Genomic DNA, 17,606 nt, shown 5'->3' with positions numbered 1-17,606 from the left:
TGTGATAAGGAATAACAATTAGATGCAGTATACTCACAGACAAAAAATTCAGTACGAATTTGTTTCAATAAGGTGGCCTTCTTCAATAGGTAAATGAAGAATTAACATATACTGTAAGGCCTTAAGCGCCCCATATATCAGAAATATTATGCTTAAGAATTCCAATTCTTTGTCAGTATTGTATATAAATGTTAACAAGTGATGCAGATTAGTCCTAATTCAAACGCCTAGAAGAGCAGACAAGATGTCAAAAATGGCTATGTTAACCAAGGGTCAAATCCAAGTTCCCAGCTTCCAGCTGAGTAGTTTTTGCTTAGGAGTGGAGAAGTCTAGCAGAGGAACATCTCCTCCCACAGACAAAACTCCACTAAGAGCATAGATAATTAATATATACGTCATGGTATTATTAAAGATTAAATTTGCACATACTTGGAAAATACAGATCAGCTTTACTACTAATTTATAAGGCACTTGACGCTAAAATGTCCCCATTACTTAATTTTTAAGCTTTTGGCAATATAAATACATTACAAGGTCAATTGCTGTTACTGATCCATTTAAGAATGATGCATCCTTTCTGAATTTATTCATTTCACTGTCATATCCCAGTACAAGTATTCATTTTCCCTGCTATAGAAACTAGCAGATCTGTTAGGTAGGCCAGTCAATATAAGAAGCAAGTTTTTTTTGGTAAGTATTTAGTAAATGCTTAGTGTAAGCAATAAATATCTTAATACTTTGAAAAAGGGAAAGCTTGAATCTGGATCCAACTGGGAGTCCTCTCAGTTATCAAGAATGCTACCTTGCCTTAAAGCAGCAGTTATCTCTAGGTGCAAAGGTCGCTGATTTTGCTGTGAGAATTGCAGAGATCTTCATATCAAATTAGAGAAAGGTACTGAAATTACGGAAAATAGAGATCTGCGTTTCTTCTTACTTGTTCCTGCTGCAAATCAAGTTGTTTTGGTTGTTGGCCAATGCATAAATAAACTATACTCCTTGTTCTGACTTTTATCAGATAGTTTGGATGTGCAGCCTTTGCCATCCATTTCATTACATGTGATTAGCTGCAAAAATCTGCCCTATGAACCCTAAAACATAAAAATGTTGGGGAGGAATTCTCACTGTCATGCATTCATTTGCTAAGGTCATGGAAGGACGATTATTTACGATGAAACAATCTCAGAGGATATTCTTTCAGTGGATGAAATTTCGTTTTCTTGTGAAATTAACTTCACTTGATGAACACTATCATTGAGGTGATTTTTTTTTTTTTCAAAATCCATTTTGCTTGCACAAATGTATCATTCTGGCAAGGGAAAGGTCCATTCTAGGTATGTTATCTGAGACTACACTAGGCAATGCTTCTGTATAAAACAGAATGTCCCCCAGTGCTTTTTTAGGTAGCAGGGCCACAAAAAATTATTATTTCTTTTCTGGTCCCTTAAATGTCATGAAAAATGGATTAAATTGTAATAAGTTCACCTACATGTGGTACTTACAGAGAACAGCCTGAATTCAGAGCCTGCTTTCAATCTGTGGTTCATGCAGATATCACAGGAGGGATGCCTGAAAAAGGACGAAAGCTATTTTTTTCCCTTCTGTAGCTATATTATATAATACCTCTGTCCTGAATCTGAAGACAAACTGTTGTTTATCGCTGTGGAAAAGTAGGCTGAGGGAGACTTCAAGTGGCAATTGTAAAATAGGGTATGGAAGATCCTTTCCCAACATATACTAACGAAGGTGTAGGTCGTGTGGTAAAATAAGTAAATAATGAAGTGATTTGGTTCAAGGCTCACTTACAGTTCAAAAGAAAACAAGAAAAACAACAACTCAGGATTTTCTCTTCAGAAAAACCGGTTACTGGAAATCCTCTTTGAGGATGGAGCAGAGCAGATCCTATGCTTTCTCCCTCATCACAGCTTCTTGCTTTCCAGGCTACTCTCAATGAGCAAGAAGAACTTCTTGACTGTTACCCCATTGTGGTGGTCTTGCACAATGGTGAATTTGCTTGCTGCCGTGGTCATCCCAACTATACCTTACGAACAAAACTCACTATTTCATCTCACTGTTCCTAGGTGGAAATGTTCATGATGGAACAAATACCAACGAAGCACAGAAGCACAGCAGATGCTGCTCTCCAGTGCAGTGGACCATATTTATACTGCTTTTTCCCCATCACCGAGATACCATTACCCCATCTATAAAGCTCTTCTATAAAGATGCCATCTGAATGCTTGTTTATAAAAGGCTTTTCCATTGTAAGTGGTCAGTAGACTAACTTGCATTTTATAATGTCGTCTATCAAAGCGCCTTCTAGTTTTAATATGCAGCTACAAAACCAGACAATACAAAGGCATCAATGACCATGAGTAAGTTCTCAAATGGTATTATTTTCCAATCTAAATAAATAATACTGAATGATGTGGATTTCCAGGCCTATCCTCCAAAGAAGTTCTTTCAGGTCTATCTTGAAGATAAACAGTGCAAAGAACTGACCTGTTATTTACAGACTTGAAAAGTGGGGTATTGTCTAGGGCAAACCTGCTTGTTGCCAAACTCTCCAGCAGCAGCATTTGAGGCCTGATTATTTTACTTCTTGCACTTCCTTTCAGATATATTCAGTGGGAGCATTTTTCTAGGCAGCATTTCTGCCCATCAACAGTATAGCAGCAAAAAGAGCAGCACTAAAGCCCTTCTAGCCCTGGCCCAGATACATCATTTTGGATTCTTTGGTAAGTTTATTTAAAGTGATTTTCATCCAGTTTCTTTGGCCCAGTATAACAAACCTGTAGTATGCAAATGTGTGATACAGAGGACATGAAATAGCTGTAGTTTTGAGGAGTGCAAGTGGCTGAGCTCATTCTAATTTTTGAAAAAATACGCTTTTCATCTGTCACTTTTTTTCATCACTTCTCATTCATTTTGTCTGGATTTAAATAAAAAGATTTTGGCCTTTCCCGGAAGAAAGCAGCTCCATTTTCTCATCATATTAGTACTGCTGAACATGTCAGAGCCAGAGAAACTATTGTTACATCTCGGTACCTAGAGCTACTGTGTCCTTTTTTCAGCAAGAACAGCTCCAGCACATGTGCTGTTTCTCCACATGGGGAATGGCATCTGGAGTGCAAGAATGACTCACTACCTCTTAGTTCTTGTGTTTGTGATTTATGGCCAAGTTCTGTTCTGAAATCCATGCAGTTCTGCTTGATTTACACTACCGTGAATGAGAACACAGTTTGATTCTGAATGTTTCTAGGGTCACTGTCTGCTTGTTACTGCGTCTGGCTCTCTGCTGCGTTATTCATGCTGATCTGCTAAAATGAATGGAGTTGCCATGCTATAACACTGTGAATTTGATTATCAGGGCCCACAGACTAGAGAATACCTCCTGCTCTGTTTTTCATCTTACACTGTTTATACACCTTTGTCTTCTTAGTGGTTTCCCTACACTTACACTGGGGTAAAAGGAGAATCAAATCATAAGACTGAATACAAACTTCTACTGGTTCATATATAACTCCTGACTCTCTGTTATTTAAGTAAATGATAACTCTTCAAGTACTGCGTGCTGTCAGCCTGATTCTGCCTTAGACTGCCCAACATCTTACTTGCCAAAGAGCCCCATTTGGTTGATGGTACCTTGCACACAGAGCTTGGTGTTGACATTGCGCTCCAAGGAGTGCTGGGAGATATAAACTGAACTGGGGTAAGTGGGAGTCTTTCCACATTTTGAGATTGAGGAGTATGGTCCAGCCACTTTCCTTTTTTGGAAAAGTCCCAACTGGAGCAAATCCAAGGTCCAAAATCCAGGTACGTGCCTTGGCTGCATCCCAGCTGCACTCTGGAGTGTAGTCTGAGCAAACACCAACCCCTCCAACGACTGACTTCCCAATGGCAATGGGAAGGAAATCTGACTGTAACAGGCCAGAATGGAGCCGTGCTATACTTCAGCCAAGTCTCCATTGTGGAAAACTAAGGGATCAGGATTCCAGCACAGTCTCTGACGCATTTCTGCTGCTTAGTCTAGACTCAGGCAGCATATCTGCTTATTCCGCCAGGACAGAGAAGCAGCGCTTCTGCTGAAAAACTCTTTTGTGAGGTTCAGCTTGCACTTTATTGGATGTAGCAGTATGATATACTTTGTTTCTTTCAAGACAGGAAGAAAAATCATTATATTAAATATCTGAATTATTATCTTGTCACGGAGACCTTGTGGTAGCCCCTCGAAAGGAGGTTTTTTCATTCTTCCTCAGACATTCACTGGAGAGTGAGCCCCTGGAAGTTCATGGAACTTTTTAGGTAGTTAATCTAGCAGAACTGGGACTGCTGGGACCAGACTGGCCCTGCAGAAAGTTAGATACATATTCAGTTTCTTGAGCATAAAGAACAGAATCACAGTGAGTAAGCAACAGCATCCCAGCTTTCATCCATCAGCATGTTTTTTGTATATAAATTTATGAACTGCAGGGACATACTTTGGTCTACTAGATCTGGTCAAAATCCTGAGTTTCTTTTCTCTTGGGAGATTCTGACATTTCCTAATTTGCTCTGGTTGTGAATCAGAGTGGAAACAGAACATTCTTTTCAAAATGAAATTTAGGAGAAAATGAATAATTTCAGAGGGTCAAAAGCTTAAGGAAAGCTGCAAATGTTTGCATCCAATTGTTTCATATTATTTTATACTATAATAATATGTTAGTATATAAAAGAATGTAGAGAATTCAGGAATTCTCAGAACAGAACATAGCAGAGATAACAGTAAGAAATTATACTTTTTTCAACTTCAGATATACAAGTGGGTAATCAAAGCATGTCAACAGCCTTGCTATAGCTACAATTTCCTCAGTGAGCCACTGGAAACTGGTACTTATGCAGACTGGCATAGGATATCAACATAGGGTGCCCTACAGTAGTAGCCTGAACAGTGCATAGATATGATGTGTTGTTGCAGACACCAGCCAAAGCAGCAGAAGAGGCAGGGAAGGAAGGATGGATGAGATAGCATTCTATACAAGCTTCCAGAATCTGATAATTGGTAGTATGAATGTGAAGACTGGAATCAAAACTGAAAAGTCAATGAATAACACTGAACAGCAGTTATTAAAAGGGAAAGTCATGCATGATGTCTGTTTGGCTCTCTCACATATATATGCATAAAGTTATATGATGGTCACTAAAAGGGGAGACCAAAAACCACATTAAACACATTATTTTAGTCAAAGATATAGAGAGTAATTGTGGGATACTATCTATATCTGTAGAGGTACAGAGTGTGGTAGTGAGCATAAACTGTTATCTTATGGGAAGGAGTAAGATATAACAAAGGAGGATGATTAGACATCGCTTTCTCCCTGATGCTTTGTAAGTGCAAAGGCAGCTAGGCAAAGGAAACGTGCACGGTGAAGATGAGAGTGCATTTCAGGCCAGTACTTTGAGAGGATGAAGGAATCTTATATGGGAAAGCTTATATGGGAAATATTTGAGGAAGTGATACCAAATACTTCAGAGGAAGTTATTGGAAGTCGTAAACAAACAGAGAAAAGCTGGGCAAGTAACAAAACAGAATGTTACAAGAAAAGCATAAACAGGTCAAGTCTGCTGGCAAAACAAGAGCATGATCAAAGCAGTGAAGAGATTGCAAAGACAGCACAAGCAAAGATTTGGGAGAAGGAAGCTCAGCAACTAGGGAAGACCTCCAATAAGCTGCAAAGCAATTTACCTGGAAGTTAAATAGTAACTGAGTCAATACCATTCGTGTTAGGATGACTGACAGTAACATGGCAGTTCCTAAAGAGATGCTGCACGTAGAGAAGAATGTTTTGAAAGCGTATATGCCTTTGTAGCCAAGAAGATGCATAGGTTCTGGGCGTGTTGTAGGGACAGGACAGCTTGAAAGGAAAGATGATATGGATCTCAGGGCAAGAATGCATCTCAGCACTGAGTCTTCATTAGCTTAAGAAAGAGAAGGGACACTGAGACAAATAAAAATGCAAAAGCTGCAGAAACACATAATGTTAAAGCTAAGGTAGCAGAAGCCAGTGGAAGAGGCATCTGGAATGCGTTGCATTTGAAGTATCTTCATGAAGAAAGAATGTCTTGCTAATCCAAATAACTATATACGTAAAACTTATTGTCAGTACCAGGAAAAAGAATTTTAAAAGTACTTGTGAACAGATTAAGGCCACTCTTAAAGGAAATAGGAACTGAGAAATAGTGCACCATCAGGTCTAGCCAAATGTTAACTGAATACTCATTTTTTATCAGGGGACTGGAAAAAAGTAATAATGATGTTTACTGCTTTATAAAATTTTTTTTATAAGTTTTTTTCCATTGATTTTATAATGATATTAGGTTCAACTTGAGAGAAGGCATTATGGGAAGCGGCTAAATCGGATAGGACTATCGATAAGCATACATATAAAGAATCTTGCAGTCTCATAAGAACTGGAGGACAGTTGAGCAATTGATTCATTTCAAAGGCTGGTAGAACGGAACAAGCCGTAAAACCGCTGTTCCTTTTCATCACTCTTAAAACTAGCCGTGATGAAATCTGGCGTGTAACATTGGATGAGCAGTGTTGTTTAAACATTCAGCTGGAAAATGCCATCTTATGAGGACCATCTCAAGGCCTCCTCTGCCATACACCTGAAGTGTGTCATACCTTCTGCTGCAAGACTGGTAATAAAAGTAGTCCCTATCATTTTCACCATTCATGTGCACTCTTGTCACTTGTCACACAAATTTTGTGATGTGAAAAGCTTGCATTTTTGCTAAGTGACAAGTGTACTCCAGTCACACCAGTCTCTGAAGAACTGTCATGACCTGAGGAAAGAGGTTAGAGAGTAACAGTTTGCAAAAACAGCACACCTAGATTGTATCTTGCTCCTGAACTGTGTCTGAAGGGACCTGAGATATGTGGGTAGCAGGCAATGAATGTTGGATTAAAATTGTTCTGATGGGCTGGATCCAGCCCGTAAACTGTAGTCTGAGGCTCTATGATATAGAGTTAAGCTTTCTAGCTTGTGCAACTGATGTTATATAATTGGCAGACACACTTTGATTGATGAGAGATTCTTGGCTATCTTAGAAAATTGGTGCGGTTGCCTCTGACTCACAATAAATGCCCAGAGGATAAAGGGATTGTACCTAGGAAAAGGGAGAATACAGTAAGTTTTAAAGTGGAGTGGGGGTGATCTTATAAAACAGAATCTTATATACACACCTGGAGCCTTGACCAGCATTGATTATGCAGGATGACGTTAAATGAGCAAGTGCTTTAGCCAAAAGTGCTGCACGGAGATTGACAGAATTCCACATAGGATAAAAATAGGATGTGTGGAGAGAGCTGCACTACCTAACGCAGAAGTCTGAATTTGGGAGACAATGGACATCTGTCCTCTGACAATCATTTGTCATCTGGCAATCCAGCCATTTGGCAGCTGATCACAAAGACCTTCTTCCTAAAAGACTCTCTCTCCGAAGACCACCAGATTGCTGTTCATTTAGAATAAGGTTGCTCAGTTCCATGCCCCCATGCAAGATCCACTGCATAGTTTTACTGAGGTCCAGGCAACTAGTCAGGAAGCCCCTGTGCTTCCCTCATGGTTGGAAGCTGCAGCAGCGCTCTACAGCCGCCTCACTAGCAATCAGAGGAACACTGAGAAATACAGAAGTACTGGAGACATCAAATGGCTGAGACCTTAAGACCTTACTAAGGTTAGGCAAAATTAGCTTGTCGTCTGGATCTGAATCAGTGTCCATAATTTGGGTGGTCCTATTGTCAAGCCTTTTTACAGATTGTTTGATAAAACTTTTAGAATAGAAGCTGGTTCCTTTACTCTTCTGTGCTTGTCTGAATGATCTGATCAGGAACCTGAGGAGAGTCAGAGGGAGCCTTTGCTTCTTTGCAGGGCTGTATTCCCAGTGGTTGTGCACGATCTTGAAGCTACAAGACAGCTCTGTTGTTTCCTGAAGTATGGAGACCTGTAGGAGTTCGACAATACGGGCCTTATTTGCTGTAAGTTTGAAGGGAAAGACCACAGTTCATTGCACTGAAAACAAATGGCTCCTCTGCAGAAGATCCAGTAATTTGCTTTGAAATGGTATGCAGTTCACTTGAAAAACCACTTGGCAGAATGTGAGAACTTCAGCACCTTTCCATGATGCCAAGAACCATTGAAATAAGAGGCCTGTGAAGACAACAATTAAGGCGAACTGAGGATCAGTTAGCTACAAATGCTAAATATTACATCACTGAAGCTGGTGAGAACGGAGGGCATTTTCAAAATTGTCCTTTTGAGCACTGAAAACGATTGAAATGAAAACTATTTTTTTATTATTAAATCAACAGAGTCATGATTAAAATACCACAAAAAACATTTGTGGAAATCAGGTATACACAGATCTTCCAACAGGACAAACAACTCTTCCAATTGTTGAAGCGAAAGAAAGTACTCTGGAAAAAATCAAAAGTAAATTGATGTAAAGTACAGTCCTGTGACATACATAGCTCTGATCTAAAAATTAAAGATATGAATAGTTTTAGGCAGATTGAGTTGCCATGGGGGGAAATTGCCATTTAAGTACATTTAGCTTCATTTTAGCTATTGTTTGTTTATATTTTCAGTCAGTAAGCCAGTTTGTTTAAAAATAAGTGAATGAGGAGAGAAAAACCTGAAAGGCAATCGTCATATAACACATGACATTTTTAAATCGCTTTTAAAAGATCATCAGAGCTACATTATTTTTCATTTTCCATATTAAGTGGAAGGATTGTCTCTTAGCAAGCAAGACAGTGGCTCTCACAGTGGCTGAACAAGTGATGATCTCCACCAGCAGAACCACTGAAGCGTTCTTAACATGAGCTCCATCTCCCCCAGTTGTAGCAGTTTAAGAGCTAGGCATCTTGTCTGACCTACTAATTTAAGCTCCCTCCATGGATAGGTATCTTCAAAGATCAACCTGACCCACCCTAACATTCAAGGTAGAGATAGATTGGGACCTAGCACCTGCTACTGACCGTAGGTGGGCCTGGGCAATTAGATTTAGCTTCTAATGTATAGAGCACTAAAGCGAGGTGCTAGGTCATCTCTAGTTAGAACTAGTCTGGAATTTCCTTTAGCCTTTTCTGATAAATCTTTTCTAATCTTCATTGAAAATGGAAATTAGACATTTTTAATATCTGAATTTTTCCTTTCTGCGATCAGTTTTCCCTGCAAATATTTACATCTCCAGAAGCAATTTCCAAGGTGATGAAGTCAGTTGCTACCATAAATACTTTCAAGAGAGAACACTTTTTGTTGCCTCATTCTGGGAGAGGTTCCTCTCTCCATTTTTTTCATCACTTTCCCATGTTAACTTTTGAAAGCCTTAGTTTTCTATCTGACTAAATATAAAGCCTGTGCTTATCATGTCAAGCCACATGAAAAATGCCATGGACAGAACAAAATCAGTTCCAAGTATCAGATATCAAAATGTTCACAATTCATGAGTTCGTAGAATAAAAAACACTAGAAAAAAACTAACAAGTAAGTAGGATAAGACTGAATATGCTGAGTAGATAATCATTACAGAATTATCCACTTTTCTCTATTTTTGTCATTTTCCCAATTTCTTTATGGACTTGATTCTACAGGAGTCTCTACATGACTCTTCTGCAGGATCATTGCCTGACATACCACAGTGATAGACATCACTGGTAAAACGTGAAGAAGCTACTTCTGCATTTGTATGCTATTCAGCACTCTGATACATGATGATATTCAGTATATGCTAAAGAAGGAAAAATTGGAGTATATGAAAGTATGCACTTTCAGATTTAAAATATCTTACAGCTACGGAAGCCTTGCTGTTAAAGGCTTGCTATTAGCCAATAGCTGTTAATATAGAATACAATATTAGACGCTTCCCTCGCAATTTTGTTATTTGTTCTGAGAAAGTGATCAAGTGTTTCCACGTTAGGCTAAGAAGTTGACTTATTCAGAGCCCTTTTTCCAATAAGAGATTGAGGGCAGGAGTTAGATTCTCTGATGAAATGAGTGTCTTTGAAAGAAGAGCATACCTTTTTAAGGCTAACACACAGCAGGATAAACTCATTGAAGTACTGCAAGAAATCATGGAGACTGAGAATAGGGTAGGGAAATAGATGACTTCATGAATCAAATATATTTGTTCCTTACTTTTTATTGCAGGTCAAATCTGAATAACTCTATACTAGCTGTTCAATTGTTTGTTTGTTTGTTTGTTTGTTTTTCAGTAGATGTGTTTAACGCTTTGTGGGCAATTTGTGAGTAAAAGTGGGAATAGGTTGTTACATTTTTTTTTGTCTTGGGTTCTCAAAAAATTTCTTTCTTTTGAGTTCAAGATGTTAGACAATGCATTGTTACATTTGGTAACTCTATCCCTCCCACCTCTTCTGTGCAATCTTATTAATGTTTCTCTTCAAGAAAGAGAAGGAACAGTTTGATACCATGGTTACAGTTGTCTCCTGCTATTTCTTTTTGAATCTTTTAGTCAGTTACATTGTTCTCTTATTAACCTAAGTATCCATTGAACAAATGTTAGAAGTGAAAGAATAAATCAGAAACCGTGAACAGCGAAAGGTTTGTTTGGCACTACAGTCATACTGTTGAGGGAAACTCTACAGGCATTTTTTGGGGATAAGGAATGAAGATTCAGACCTGTAGGCTGCAAGTGTATGTGAGCATGGGAGGAAAGTATCCATCATTGCTATAATATTAGTGCAAGAACAGTGACTCTCTAGCATAATTTGTGTGCTTGTCTCACACATCCTCTGAACTCTGCCATAGTGATCCCAGCAGGAAAGGGCATTAGTTGTTTAAAATTCACCTAAATAAAATGCAAATGCTCATACTTCATTCTCTTCTGGTTTTACACTGCTGCGGCTCTACTGAAATCACAGCATTGTAGAATGTTCTATTTTTCTGTGATACCAATTTCCAGTATTCGCAGAGCCATTGGTATAAACAAGTTCTTGAAGAAGGAAGTTGCAGAGAAAGAGGTTATAGCAATAAAGGCAACAGATGCCTTAAGATGGAACAAGAATTTTTAACATTCAGTTACATTTCATAAGTATTTTGATAATCCTTGCATTGATAATATAATTAGCCACGGACAATTAATAAAAAGGGCCACTGCATTAAACAGAAAAAGATTTCTGGCTGAATTACCTTACTGCTTCATCCAATGGAAGTTTCATGCTTTTATTATGTAATAACAATGTTCCAATTGCAAGATAAAAATTAAGGACAGAAAATAAATACGGTAATTCAAAGCTCTTTCTTTGAAACAAATGACCTTTTATCTGATGAATATCCTATTTTCAGTACAGATATAACTGAGTTATAACTCTGCTGTCCTCAGCAGCGTTTATTATGCTACTCTTGGCTGATGAATAAAGGTCATGCTACACTTATTCTCAGTCATTACTATAAATGTCATACCAACATGGTGCAAGCTATGGCTAAAGTTGAGGTTCTGACAGCTGCTTTTACTTCTCTAACCCTTAACTATGTCTTTTTGTGTTGAATTCTTCATGGTCAATTGCATCATGGGGCATTTTTTCCCTGCTACCCAAGCATGTTTTCATGGCACTCACCAGCAATGACAAGAAATTTAGCCTTTCTTTCTGCTTGATGGCTGTCAGTGAATGGTTTGTGATTTCACTGGCTGTTCCCATTATTCTAGAGTATTTGATGAATATTTGTGCAGATGTCTTTCTTTGACTCTGTGACTGGAGTGCCAACAGTCCTCCAGGGATTTTTTTCATATCTGAGTACAGATTGAGTAAATAAGTCCCGTGCCATTGTTTCCATTCTTCAATTTCCTAAATATGGAAGTATTTCAGCAGTAATACTTGTGCATGAATTTAAAATTCCACTCCTGAGATTACATTATATTCAACACTTTGAAACTAGTTTCCTGTTAACATTTATGCCAGTAAAATTCCACTGCATGAAAGTATGCAGAAAATAAAGATCATGAGAATAGCTTAAATACATCAAATTTAAATTTACTTGTGCTTTTTAACAATGATCTGTGATTTCTGGATAATCCTTGAAACATTATGGGTAAAAATGAATATTAATCTGAAGCCTTTGACTAAATCTACTCAAAAAGTAGTCTGTGCCAACTGTGCCAAAAGTTGATATTTGGCATGAATTATCCATGCCATCTTCTATCTTCTATCATAATAAGCATATATAGTTTTGCCATATATAAAAATTTTACTTGTATTCATTTTCTTCAACTTCATTCTGCATGTTCTGCACATAATTTTGGAAGTCTGCAGGCTGGCTCCTCAACCAAGATCTAATAACATGATACTTAAAAAAAGTCCAGATCTGCATTCTCGGTACAGAGTATTCTATAGTACAATTGCAAATGTTGTTCTGCCATGCAGTAGGTTGTCTTTTCTACATTTCATAGGAGAAGCTTTCCTGGAAAATATTTGTTTACTAATAAGCTCAATGGCCAACCCCTGGAAATAATGTGTTTTGGAACAAGGCCAGATTCTGCCACCTTTATGATCACTGGTCAGGAATACCCAGAATAAGTAAAGTTGGCAGAAGCTAGCACTTGGAAATGCGTGATGGATGTTCTAGTCATGAAATTGTAATGTACAGGATAATGACAAGAATGGTATGGAAGAGACAAGCTCCTCATGATAGGGACAGAATGAAAGATGTATTTTCATTGTTCAATACTGAGTTGGACATACTTATGTTATGTTTCCCACATTTCTTTAAAGCTGTTTACCTTGTATCTTCCAGGACTGTAAAGTTCTTATTCATATACTCCGTTGCTCACCGAAGTGTTTTTCATATTGGAGTTACTACATTATCCCTGATATCTTCCATTAGCTCTCAAGATCTCTCTGTCTTCTTTCCAAATTGTGCATTCTGTTTTTCAAAAATTACAGGAAAATGTAATCTAAAAATTAACAGATGGCTTGATTTGATGTAACTTAGGTCCAGCTTGATAGTTAAGCTCTAATCACCTTGCAGAACCTTGTTCATTGACTAATGGGAATGCCTAAAATGCTTATTAATGGCAGAAGAAAACTTATTTGTCTTTGTATTAAGAAATGAATCATTAAAAATCATTGCATCTTTAACAGACTCAGGCTCTCTGGTACAAAATGTGTTGACATTTAAGCGTATAAAAGACTGTCCTAAATGAAAGGGAGACAGTAGTATCCCACGAATATGGCTTGTTTCCTTTTCTTATTTGCAACTTTATTTTCATACGTATTTTACATTATCTAGCAGCTGGTGAAATACTATATTTTATATCTGTTTTCTTTGTTCATACATGCTGCTTTGTCTTGCTATAGACAAATGCTTCAGCAAATTAAACATTATAATGGACGTAGGCAGGCAAGTTAACACTCCATTAAGATGAATAGGGCAATTCTGATTCCCTTTGGTATCATGTAAGTGTCTCTGTTGTGAACTCAGCAAGACATTAGAACCTAGATTTATGCAGCTTGCTGTAGAAGGAAAGCTACGTAAAGATAATACTATCTTAATAGGAAAAACGAGAACATATAAAATGGGAGAGTGTACTGTAGTCTACTCTGTGGTATACAGATGTCATAAACTTGGGAAATCAGAATATTTTTCACAGTTGCAAATTTCTGTTGCCAGTGCTAACGTACATTAGACTATATTTATTGTATGATATTATTCTCTAAGTACAGTGCCAGTAAGTTGTATTTTATATACAATATCTCCCTATCTCAGTATCTATATTTGAACTCTCAGTGCCTACTGCCTACATATAGTACCAAAGGATGGGAGAATACTTCAGCAGATGACTAAATTGATGAATCTAACATGGAGTGCACCTGCTAATAATATGCTATTTATTTTGCTCTTCTGCTGTTAGGCCTCTCTCACTAAAATGCTAAACGAACTAAAATGCTCTCACTGAAACAGGTGACCTCTAATTCTGCTGTGAAGAATTAATGATCCTCTTGATCTCTCTAGTATGTGGAATTGACTGATCAAGGGAATTTGCGTGTAAGTGCTAATGATGCAGTATGTCCACACTTACTGTTTCACTTCACTGCTGTTCTGAGTCTCCCATTCTGCTACACAGAAATGCAGCGTTTTGCTCCCTGGGCACTTATTTCTGAAGCTATAGCAGATTTTGAAGGGCCCTTCAGAGCCCTGTGGAATTATGAGAGGAAAGATTAGATCCTGCTGAGTTGCTAGGAAAATTTTTATCAAACATTTCCAACTTCTCTGCTCCTAACGGAGACTGGGGAGAATGCCCTGGTTTTACTCTTTGCTTGGTAAGGAAAGAGGTGTCTGCTGGAATTTCTGTAACAGCAGCTGGAACATCAGACTGTGGTAGGGCGTTTGGGAGATACTCACTTAGGACCAGATGATGAGACCAGCCCTTCATACTGGTTGTATAAGCTCAGCCCAGAAATATTCTGATCTGTATGATTCTGTAGGATGGTGACATCTGTGGCTTTCCAGCCTGGTCCAAAGTACAGGATTGTTTTCAAGTTGTGAGATGCACAGTGAAAGTTTTCCTTGGGAAGAGGAAGAAGATGTTTGTGTTATCGAACCATACTTCCAAACTGAGAGTACTAATCACTGTCAGATGTGACGGAGGTACCCAATGGACTTTGGCTGGTCCCAGAAGTGGTAGTCAGCTGGGCACTAGTTCAGGACTGGGCGGTTCCTGACCTACTGATGCACAACTGTGCATAGAAATTATAGTGTGCTGAAGAAGCATTTGAGGAATTTTCATGGGTTTCTCAAGAGCTGTTGATAGAATTCATGTGTTTGCATAGCCTGTTTGAGAACAGAAGAATAACAGAAGAATAAGAGAACAGAATTCTGTTCTCTTACCCCTTGTTTCTTCCATGTAAGCACAGAAATACTTTATAGGAAAAGAATATTAACTAAGAGTTGATGCAATTGCATGTTCTGATGTGGTAGCCATGAGAGGTGCTGTGCACATGTGCAGTAAGAGATAATTCTTTCTCTGAAGAGCTCTCTGTGTAAGTAACAGCACTGATGATGATGTCTTAGTGAATCATCATAGGAAGTTGTTGACTTATACATAGGGAAGCCAGGCAAAGTGCATGCTTTCAACGTTTGCTTCCTTTGGGAAAAGTGGTCTTGGCATCATGTCTGCCTAAATGCTGTCATTCATAATGTCTTCACTCAACTGCAGTTCCAAGTGGCCCTGCATACTCATCATTTTTTTTCTAAACCATTCCGAGATGACATTGAAAGACATCTTCAACTATATATGAAATAAATACCTGGTAGAATGCACCTTTGGGTGACAGTAAACTAGGAGAGGTTATCTGACTGCAATTCAAATTTGGTGATTAATATTGCAGACCCTATGTAATGCATTTTTAATCATACACGTGAAAGCAGTGTTGAAGTCTGCAGTAACAGCAGTAAGGAAGCAGTAACAATTTGCTGCGCAGCCATACAGACAACATGTTGATAACAGCATGCAGTCAGCTTCTTGCTTGGTTGATGGCTACAACAGGTACCACTGAGAATGTTTTTTCAGAGCGCTTTTGTCTTAGGGAGCAAGTAAGTATTCAGACTTGAGATACATCATTTTGTTATTAACTTTCTTACGTAAGAATCAGTGTAGGAAGTATAAGACCTTCAAGTCACCTTGTTTTCCCTTTCAGTTTTTGAGCAAGGTCCAAGTTGCTGTCTGTCCTAAAGTGCAGTTGCTATCTGTGAAATAAGTATTAGTGTTATACTAATGTTCCTGGGAGAAGAGAGGTCCAATGTGCAGTTTGCAGCCGCTTCAGTTCCAGAACTCAAGTTCATATACAAATAAAACAAACTGATCTTATCTGCGGTTGCACATAAATTTTCCCAGCAGCAGTGCTTGTATAAACAGCGCTCATATCTCTATCACTGGCCTCTTTTCCACCCCCTCCTTGCTAATCCTTCATCTATGCTGGAACAATTGCATGTGGGGTCTATACTCTAAAACAGATAAGGGAACTTATGCAACTGGAAAACTCTGCACAATTTTTTCAGCTGGATCAGTTCTTTCAGCCAGCACTTTTGTCAAATGTGGGGCTTCACTCTTAATAACATGGAGTCTGCATATTCTCTGCTTCTCCTGAAGTATAAGTTAGGTCTGTAATGTCCATACTGCTGCTACTATGCAGGAACAGAGGGACAGTGTGAACATCAGGATATGAGGAGGCAACATCAAAGATGCTGTACTCATGCACTCTCAGAATGATGATAGAGAATTGAAGGGGGTCTATAAATATCACTTAAGTTAAACAACCCTTTTGTTTATAAATTGTTTTTGCTATATTAGGGGTAGATTATTCTTTCTGAATTCTTACCTGGTTTATAAGGCAAGTGGTTTACTGGATGTAGGATTGTGCATTATCAATGAGATAGTAATTACTACCAGTACTATGGTGGTGTAAATTTTCTGATGTGTTTTGTTGTTCCTGTGATTCACATTTCGGTAGTGTGGTACACTTTTTTTTTTTTTTTTTTTTTTTGCTACCTTAGAACTGCTAGAAATGGAAAATTTCTCATGGAATTTCTTGGTAGATTTGTCCCCCTTTCAATAAGGAGTATTAAGATGTTTTCCCAACCCTCTTTGAATTACAGTGCAGGAGTTTAAGAGGTGTTGCATTGGCAGAGCACAGAGTCTCTTTAGACCTTCCCATCATGAACCTGCTGTACTGTGCAAGTGCAGTCAACTACCTATTTCTGCCAGTTCTTCAAGCCCTCAGTTATAGCCCAAAGTGTTCTAATTTGTCCTTGCTCAGCTGAATCTGACTTTATTCATCTTTCAAGTGGATTACCACTGTTCACATTCCAGAGAGTGAAGTGAAAGGAAATAAATTGATGGTCCTGCAATTGACTGCAATAAAAACAATGTTCTCCATACTATTTGCATGGGCTGCCGGGGGACATTTTCTTTGCTGGCCAGTGACCTGCTCTGGGGGAGGGATTTTGATTTTTCATAATGAGCTGGCAGCACTGCCCATTTGCCCATCCTACTATTTCTACAATAGCTGCTGAGAACATAACAAGGCTCATCCAGGGGCAAACAAATGTAACAACTGCATATAGTTAGTGCAGGTTAGTGTGTGAGACAAGTACTGATGGGCAGGATAGCGATAAAGCTTTGTATGAGATATTCCTCTGTGAGTAGATAAAGCTAATGAATTGTGAAGACACTTAACCTTTCAGTGGCTGTGTCAATGAATAACTCACGCTAATATCTCCGGAGCAGACAGTCTCTACCTTTTGGAGAGAAGATTTGTGAGAACGTTTTTGAAAGAAAAGTAACAAACCTTGAACCCTAAGGCATGCTCACATTCTGTGATGAACAGAAGTCATACTAAACTCTTGTCAGTTACATACCACGTTCAGATTTTTGTGGGAAGAAGGTCCAGCATGCCTATATTCAGGGAACCGAGGTCAGAGAGGTGGGAAGTGAGTGCTGCAAAATCGTGATGAGTCATTTTAAGTCCCATATTTAATTAATTCATGTAAGAATTTCATAAACACTCCTATAACTTCCATCACAATGATTATGCGTACTGCAAGAGT

At 38.4% G+C, this 17,606-nt stretch overlaps 1 long non-coding RNA gene across 3 annotated transcripts in view; it reads left to right on the top strand.

Annotated features, from left to right (window-relative positions):
* Positions 1-17,606, top strand: part of LOC104146108 (uncharacterized) — a 192,230-nt gene that overhangs the window by 90,799 nt on the left and 83,825 nt on the right. Inside the window, exons 4-5 of one of the 3 annotated variants that reach the window (XR_011139090.1) lie at positions 2,079-2,261; positions 2,616-2,735. The exons of the other annotated variants lie outside the window; for them this stretch is intronic. This is a non-coding gene — a long non-coding RNA (uncharacterized lncRNA). The remainder of the gene's footprint in view (positions 1-2,078; positions 2,262-2,615; positions 2,736-17,606) is intronic. 3 annotated transcript variants of the gene reach the window in all.

This window comes from Struthio camelus, chromosome 2, assembly GCF_040807025.1.
Source record: "Struthio camelus isolate bStrCam1 chromosome 2, bStrCam1.hap1, whole genome shotgun sequence".
NCBI classification, from domain to species: domain Eukaryota; kingdom Metazoa; phylum Chordata; class Aves; order Struthioniformes; family Struthionidae; genus Struthio; species Struthio camelus.
Note: the sequence above shows the minus strand (reverse complement) of the source record. Positions and strands in the feature narration are given on the sequence as shown.